Below are 8,514 nucleotides of genomic sequence, written 5' to 3' on the forward strand. Positions count from 1 at the left end.
AAAAAGAAATCATAACAAAGAAAACTAACTAATAGCGAAAACAATACAGCCATATAACAAGAGGTGAGGGTTAACCCAGACGACACTCAGCATTCACTAGAGCTGAGGGGCACTCCAGCTGCTGATCCAAAGGTGCTCGCCTGGATCGATGACCTCTTAAGCTTGCAATCGCCGATCTGATGAGGGCAAACCCTAGGCGGCAACGAAGGTGAGCCATCACCATGGAGAACGGTTCCTTCCGCTTCTCGGCCAGCATTGATGCAATGCGCTTGAGGAAAGCAGAGGCAGCCTTGCCTTGACCACCGGAGGCACAAAACACCAAGGGGACGAACGATGCCTTCTCTACTTCCCTAACACGCTCTTCATAGTGTCGCCGTTTCTCCTTCTCGTGCTTAGTGAACGTGCTGTTGAGGGAGGGAGCGGTGTTCGATCGGACAAAAGGGTTAAATACCCGGACATCAAAGAATGTCCTCTCGAAACGGCCGCCCCACACCCCGCTGGCAGCAACATCTATATATCAGGGAGTCGTAAAATACCGGTATTTTACGACTCCCTGGCCGTGATCTACAAGCGGGCGCCATCCTCGATGCATTGTAGTTTGTGCTACTCCCTAGATCCCTGGCGCCCTGCTTTGATTGAAGCTGGTGAAACAATCAAGAATTCGAGCCGCGGCCAGGCCACGCTACCGGTCCCGCGTTACTAGGCGACTCGTACGATCGTAGTCGAGTCTTGTTTCCTTTTTTCTTTTTCAAAAGTGTTTTAGGTACAGGTACCTGTACCTAAAACACTTTTGAAAAAGAAAAAAGGAAACAAGACTCGACTACGATCGTACGAGTCGCCTAGTAACGCGGGACCGGTAGCGTGGCCTGGCCGCGGCTCGAATTCTTGATTGTTTCACCAGCTTCAATCAAAGCAGGGCGCCAGGGATCTAGGGAGTAGCACAAACTACAATGCATCGAGGATGGCGCCCGCTTGTAGATCACGGCCAGGGAGTCGTAAAATACCGGTATTTTACGACTCCCTGATATATAGATGTTGCTGCCAGCGGGGTGTGGGGCGGCCGTTTCGAGAGGACATTCTTTGATGTCCGGGTATTTAACCCTTTTGTCCGATCGAACACCGCTCCCTCCCTCAACAGCACGTTCACTAAGCACGAGAAGGAGAAACGGCGACACTATGAAGAGCGTGTTAGGGAAGTAGAGAAGGCATCGTTCGTCCCCTTGGTGTTTTGTGCCTCCGGTGGTCAAGGCAAGGCTGCCTCTGCTTTCCTCAAGCGCATTGCATCAATGCTGGCCGAGAAGCGGAAGGAACCGTTCTCCATGGTGATGGCTCACCTTCGTTGCCGCCTAGGGTTTGCCCTCATCAGATCGGCGATTGCAAGCTTAAGAGGTCATCGATCCAGGCGAGCACCTTTGGATCAGCAGCTGGAGTGCCCCTCAGCTCTAGTGAATGCTGAGTGTCGTCTGGGTTAACCCTCACCTCTTGTTATATGGCTGTATTGTTTTCGCTATTAGTTAGTTTTCTTTGTTATGATTTCTTTTTTTCTTTTTCCTTTTTACCAGGCGTGGGCCATCCCCTGAATTCATAGGTGCCAAACATTCTTTTTCTTTAGTTTTCTTTGTTAATATGATTTCTTTTTTTCTTTTTCTTTTTACCAGGCGTGGGCCATCCCCTGAATTCATACGAATCATAGGTGCCAGACATTCTTTTTTCTTTCTTTTCTTTTTACCAGGCGTGGGCCATCATCCCCTGAATTCATAGGTGCCAACTCTTTAAAAAAACAAACTACAATGGTAGATCTACGTACCGTATTCATGGTATTGTACGAGGTCATCTGCAATTATGTTACATGTAGTCATGTACGTGGTTGTAAATTTTCTATTTTTCTCCACTTTCCGGGACCATAATGTGTCAACTGTTGCCAGTTGAAGTTTGGTCTTCTGTGGTACCCTCACCAAAAATCTGGCCTGGTCGGCCGTCTCTAAAGGTACAAAATGTCATCCTGCAGCAAGGGTGTTTTTGAGGCCATGAAAGTAGGTGTACTATTATGTAACTGAAAATGATTGGGAACTCTCGCTATTGTAACATTGAGTAAAAATAACTGTCTACACCCGGGAATGTCACTCACAGACCTGTAAAAACAAATTGGCAAGGTACAGGCACCAGTTTTCCGAGTGTTGCAACGGCAAACGGCATTTGAATCGACCACATTTCGGCTACATAGGTACTATGGAAATTCAGAAATTGTGCTATTTTATTCAAAATTCGTCTCTGTTGTTGTTGTTGTTGTTGTTGTAGAAGTTTATTTAACGTCGCACCACAAACAGGCGATTTCGCCTCCTTTGATACATGTGGACGACAGAAGGAATGAGAGAGAGGGGGGGGGGGGGACAGAAGTATGGAGAGAGGAAGGGTAGAAATAAATAAGCAATCAACCTCAGGGCTACACCAAAGCAAAAACGGAATGGGAACATACTATATACAAAATAGCTTCATACATATATTGCAAAACACGTTTACTATTCTTCAGTCCGCTATACCACAGAAACACACTAGCCGAAAAGCATTTAAACGGAGCCATGATGCGCTTTTAGCAGGGCACAGAACTGAAGGTGGCTGGGCTCGGAACGGAGATCAGGCGGGAGCTGGTTCCACAGGACTGCGCCGATGAACTGCATGGTCGCTCGACCCGCAGGACCGGGCCAAAATGGTACTCGAACGAGGTGATGTGCTGCTCCCCGAGTGCGGTCACCAGTAACTCTCACGAAGAAGCTGGTGAAGAGGGAGCTAGCTCGGGAGAACAGACAACGACGGACAAAGATGAGGAGCTTAATGTTAAACATGTCCTCCAGGGTGGTGAGGCGGAGCTGTTCAAAGATCGGGCTCGTGCGCGACCACGGTGGCAGACCGAAGAAGCCGCGGATAGCGCACTTCGTTAGACGTGTGAGGGGCTCCATGTTGCCAATTTGAAGTGACGGATAAAAGGCGTTGGAAGCGTACGACAACCTACCCTGGATCATCGACCTGTAAAACAGGATCTTTGTCTCTCAGCTGCAATCGCCCTCAGTCCCAGGAAGCTCGTCAGTGTAATATTATCGTCGTGAGACGTTCTATTGAAACAGGGGTGGCCAGGTGGCCAAGGTGACCAGCAACGAAAATTGAGAACAATGGGAGTGATTGGCCATCCTTGCCCCTCGACTATAGTCGCTGTTGAATACTGCTGATAAACGAATGGATATATCGAATACAAAAGACATTTCCCAACCACATATCACCACCATGACTCGGGTTTGGAACTTCGAGGCTTACCACTGTGACTTTGTAACATTGCTCTATCGATTTTAGGGGCATACACATGACGACTGACCTGGGGGACATCAATATTGACATAATTAATTTTACTATTTTCATCCGATTCCTTCAACATGCCTTGCCGACCTTCCATGACGCCAATATTTTGTCAGCTGAAGCCTCGGTGGGATAGCTTCAGACCGCCAAAAAAGAAACGTCAGGTTGGCCTGGAGAGACCCCAGCAATGCATAATTTACTCAATTTGTTACATAATGAAAAATGTTACCGCAGATCACCTCGTACTACTCCCTGCTTCAAAGCCTTCAAAAGGCTTCATATCAGGTCGACCGGTCGCCCGCACAGCTGCTATTTCCTATCAACAGTTTCGGGTTCTGGGTGCATGCTCGCACCCCGATCCTGATAATAGCAAGAGTAGATAAACTGTTTATCTACTCTTGATAATAGTCACGGATATCCCGGATATCAAGATCATCAAGAGGATTATGCTCCCACTGTCCCAGCGCTTATTTACTTTTGATAATCTACAAGATCCTAATCATACACACTACTCTCATCTACAAACACTCTGTAGTGATTTCGACCTCCGAAATGTTGTCACCTCGCCAACCAGATATCCAAGCGGAACAACGATAGATCTAGTATTAGTACCCAACTCCACTTTCACCACACCACCTGCAGTACTCAGCGGGACTGATATTGTCTTCAGTAGTTCGACTGTAATTGCGTGTGATATTTCAGACCATAATCTGGTTCATGTTCATTTCACCGTCCATTCTGATGCTCAGCCACACCAGACGAGTAGACAAATACAGATACGTAAGCCACCAGTTCGGTCTCTGAATATCATAGATTTCCAAGAAACAGCCACTGAGAAAATGTTCAACCTGTCCCACCACGCTAGTGCCTCATCGCCAGAGTCTCTAAACACACGCATTGTACATTGGCAGACTGCAGTTCAGGGTGCACTAGACGAGCATTGCCCTGTTAAACGTGTGAATATCAAGAAAGCATACGCTCCAGCCCCATGGATGGATGATGAACTCCGCCTTCTATTGTTTAAGCGCAAACGGGCGCACCGTGCAATGCTCAGACACCCAGACCAGTCAGATCTCGTACAACAGTTTAGAGCACTTCGCAGGCAATGCAAATACCTAACTAGAAAGAAACGGTCGACATACTTCCAAGAACAACTTGTCTGCCACAGAGGCCACCCAAGAGAACAGTGGGGTATTATAAACAATCTACTTGGCAGAGCTAAAGCAAATCAGGAACCTGCTGCTAATGTCTCCGACATCACAAAGACATTTGCGAAAGTCGTGAACGATCCCTCGATTTCTGATAGTGCACCTTGCATGCCCCACGGCCCTCTACCTGAATACTCATTAGCTCAGTTTTCATCAGTCAGTGTTCCGGAAGTGCAATACTACATCCAACGCATGAAAAGCCGTAAAGCCACCGGACCAGACAATGTTCCAGTTGCTGCTTACAAGTTAATCAACGATGAGATCGCTCCCTCACTATCCAAGTTGTTATCTGAATCTCTGACGTCTGGTGAATTCCCAGCTCCGTACAAGTCAGCCCATGTTCGCCCCATCCACAAGCGCGGTGATAGGTCGGTCTCCTCCAACTACAGACCAATATCACTGCTCCCCCATATGTCAAAGTTACTTGAGCACATAGTGCATGATCAACTCATACGCTACATCCAGAATGCACCACCCGCACTGCAACATCTCCCTGCAGAGCAATTCGCCTACCGCAGAGGCCACTCCTGCGAAGACTTGCTGACTTGTGTTACCAACGATTGGATGCTTGCCTTGGACAAGGGTGACTACGTAGTGGCTGCCTTCCTTGATATGTCAAAGGCCTTTGACACTGTCAACCACAACATGTTACTTCAAGAACTACTTGAGATTGGTATTGGCGGAGTCGCTCTGCAATGGTTTCACAGCTACCTTACAAACAGACAACAGTGCGTGGTCACTAAGACTCAACAAGGGCAACCATACACAAGCAACAGAGGCGTTCCACAAGGCTCTGTTTTAGGGCCGTTTCTATTTAACTTGTCCGTGAGGAAACTCCCCGCTGTGCCCAAACACTGCAAAGCCCGTCAATACGCAGATGATGTGTCTTTATACAGGGCGGGGAAGAATGTCCAGAACTTATGCAAAGACCTCACAGAGGACATCATCAAAGTAAAGGAATTCTTGGCAACGAGAGGTCTTATGTTGAACTCCTCGAAAACCCAGCTTGTTGTGTTCAGGCCAAAGTCGAAACCTCTTGACCCCGATGTCAACGTTCAGATTGAAGATGTCACCATCACCCCTAGTGCACACGTGAAATACCTCGGTATAGTTCTTGACGAACATCTCTCCTTTGGAGTTCACATTGCACAATTAGAACGTAAAATAGGCTGTAAGTTAGGAATGTTTAGAAAGGTCCGAGACCATTTAACGATCGATGCTAAGAGGGCTTTCTACATCTGTTCCATTCAGTCCATACTTGAGTATGGGTCTAATTTAGGCCTTGACGGATTATGCTAATATTTTCGTGAAATTATGCTTTTCGCATTGCTGAAAAAATGGCCGAATTATGCTATTTTTATGCTAAAAGTTATCATATTATGCCGCATCATGCTCACATATGCTGCTATATGAGTGCTAATGTATAATTATGATGGTTCTGCGCAAAATAACAGGGGAATTTTTTGTAGAGGACGTTGTACTGTAGTAGCAAAAGATCAACGGGGTCAACGCACCGTCCGACCTACATGTACATGTATATATGTAGCTACGACCGTCACTGATTGTAGTGGACTGGACATGTTATCAAGGGAGTCGTAAACCTACGACTTCCTGGCGCATCTACTTGTACTTGTACTTGTAAAACATGTACAACTGTATGGAATTTGATGCGAACAGTCGGATTATTCCAATTTATGCGATTCGTATGCAATTTGCCTCGAATTATGCGCTTATTCGATTTTGGTAGGAATTATGCGAAAAATTATGCTAGCATAATCCGTCAAGGCCTAGTCTAATTCCTTTGCTCACTGCCTTTCTGCCTCCCTCCATGACCGTGTTGTCCGACTTAGTAATAGAGCGCTGCGTATTGTATTTTGCATGCCCCGCCTATCTGATGTCTCCCTTGTTCTTGCCCGCTACCATATCATTCCCTTGTCTGTCAGGTACCAATTCAAGCTGTACGTTCTAACGTACCGTGCGCTTCATGATCTGGCTAGTGTCTTTGTTGCTAACTGTTTCTGTCTCCGCTCTAATTCTACCTGCACTAGTTCTCGCACCCGCTCTCAAGTGTCCTCTTCCCTTGCTCTTCCGACAGCCAAACGTCGCTATGGTTTATTTTCTGTCACTTTCCTTGGCTCTGACCGCTGGAATGCCCTCCCAGCGGAGGTCCGCTCAAGTTCTTCCTTGCATACCTTCCGTAATTCTGTTCTTCATTTTTTAGGGTACCCTGTCAAAAGGCCTTAGGCCTGTGGGGATTGCCCTATCAAAAATTTAATAAGGCCAAAACAAAAAATAGGCTTGTTTCCGGTCGGCAACCCCTCAAAAAGGAGACTCGGTCGGCCGGAATGAAACTTTTTTTGAATACTTTTTTTGGTTCCTCAATCGTTGTGGTATTGATGGACAAGAGCACCTACATACACATGTACATTGTACATAATATCATGGCAAGGATCAATGTCAAAGTAACAGTTGACTGACTCACTGTTCTTGTACAGCATGTGGTGTATTCCTGTTTTCGTACATCCTGAGAAATCAAGCAAACAGTTCGAGTCCTTTCAGCTCCGTTATTCTAGCTCGTATCGACCCCATAGGTTTTCGAGCCGACAGCTGAAAATCTCTGCTACCTTGTAGGTGTTTCGATTGTGGAATTCGGTTGAGATTTGACTGAGTTATGACTCGTTGAGTGCACTTGCACACATGGCATTGCCACCGTTTGTATACATTTGGGACCAAAAAAAGTTTCAGAATTATTATTTGGGAAAAAGTGGCCCGGTCGGGCGACCGGAAACAAGGTCATTATTTGTTTTGGCCTAATAATAATAATAATAATAATCACCTAAATCAAAGTGCATGTAACCATGATAACCATGATAACCCCACTGGGGGTATCATCATGGAGTACTAAAAACCTTTCTCGCGCCACTCCCTAGACCGGGCCCTGGCGATCATGGTTTCGATATCAGACTTTCTTTACTCACGGAACGCGAGCACCAGCATTTGCAGAAAGCGTGAAGGAGGAAAGCCTTTTCCGCGTTTCCGGTCATTGTACATGACACTATAGAGAGTATAGTGTACTTTTGCTATCACCCAGGCCAGGGGAGCTCCGGAGTCAGACGTCAAGTGTGTCATAGCTGAGCATCTATACTGTATTGTGCACAGTAATGTAGGTCTACTACATGTACCGGTACTAGCAAGAGTACATAAACGGTTTATGTACTCTTGGTACTAGTAGTAGTAGGAGTACATACGGATGATGACTGTAGTCTAGATCTACATGTAGGAATACGGGTGGCTGGAACGGTCAGAAACGATGTAGGGTGTACGTGTAGGTTCCCCATGGCCCAAGATACACAACACCCCCCCCCCCCGGATTGGGGGTTATGTACTCTTGGTTTCGTTGGCAAGGCAATTCAGGTCAGGCCTGTTGTACGAGTGAAGGGTAGGGCTGATTTACGCACGCTTGCGCATATACAGTCAACTTCGCTTATAACGACACTCGGCGGGGCATCAAAAAGGTGTCCTTATTCGCGAAGTGTCGTTATACCCGAAGTCTCATTATATGTATTACAGTGGGATGGGACTTTGCTCTGGGCATGGAAGTTCTGTCGATATTCGCGAATTGTCGTTATATCCGCAGTCGTTATTAGCGAAGTTGACGGTATACGCTCATAATATGGTATCGCTGGACCAGGTCAAATTTGGGGCCAGCATATCAAGGACGGCTGTGAATTGAGAGACGAACCTCAGCCAGCTGTAAATCCCCATAATATGCGGCGATAATGCCCCCCCCCCCCCCCCCCCGACACTCGCTACTTCTGAATCTAGGAACCAGGGAGTCAAAGAATACCGGCATTTTACGACTCCCTGCTATGAACATAGTCCAATAGCAAAAATTATTAAGATTCAGATTTCTGCTATCTGTTCACACGGCAGTAGACGACACACTTCAATACTCCAC

The sequence above is a fragment of the Sycon ciliatum genome, chromosome 4, assembly GCF_964019385.1.
Source record: "Sycon ciliatum chromosome 4, ocSycCili1.1, whole genome shotgun sequence".
In the NCBI taxonomy this organism is placed as follows: Eukaryota; Metazoa; Porifera; class Calcarea; order Leucosolenida; family Sycettidae; genus Sycon; species Sycon ciliatum.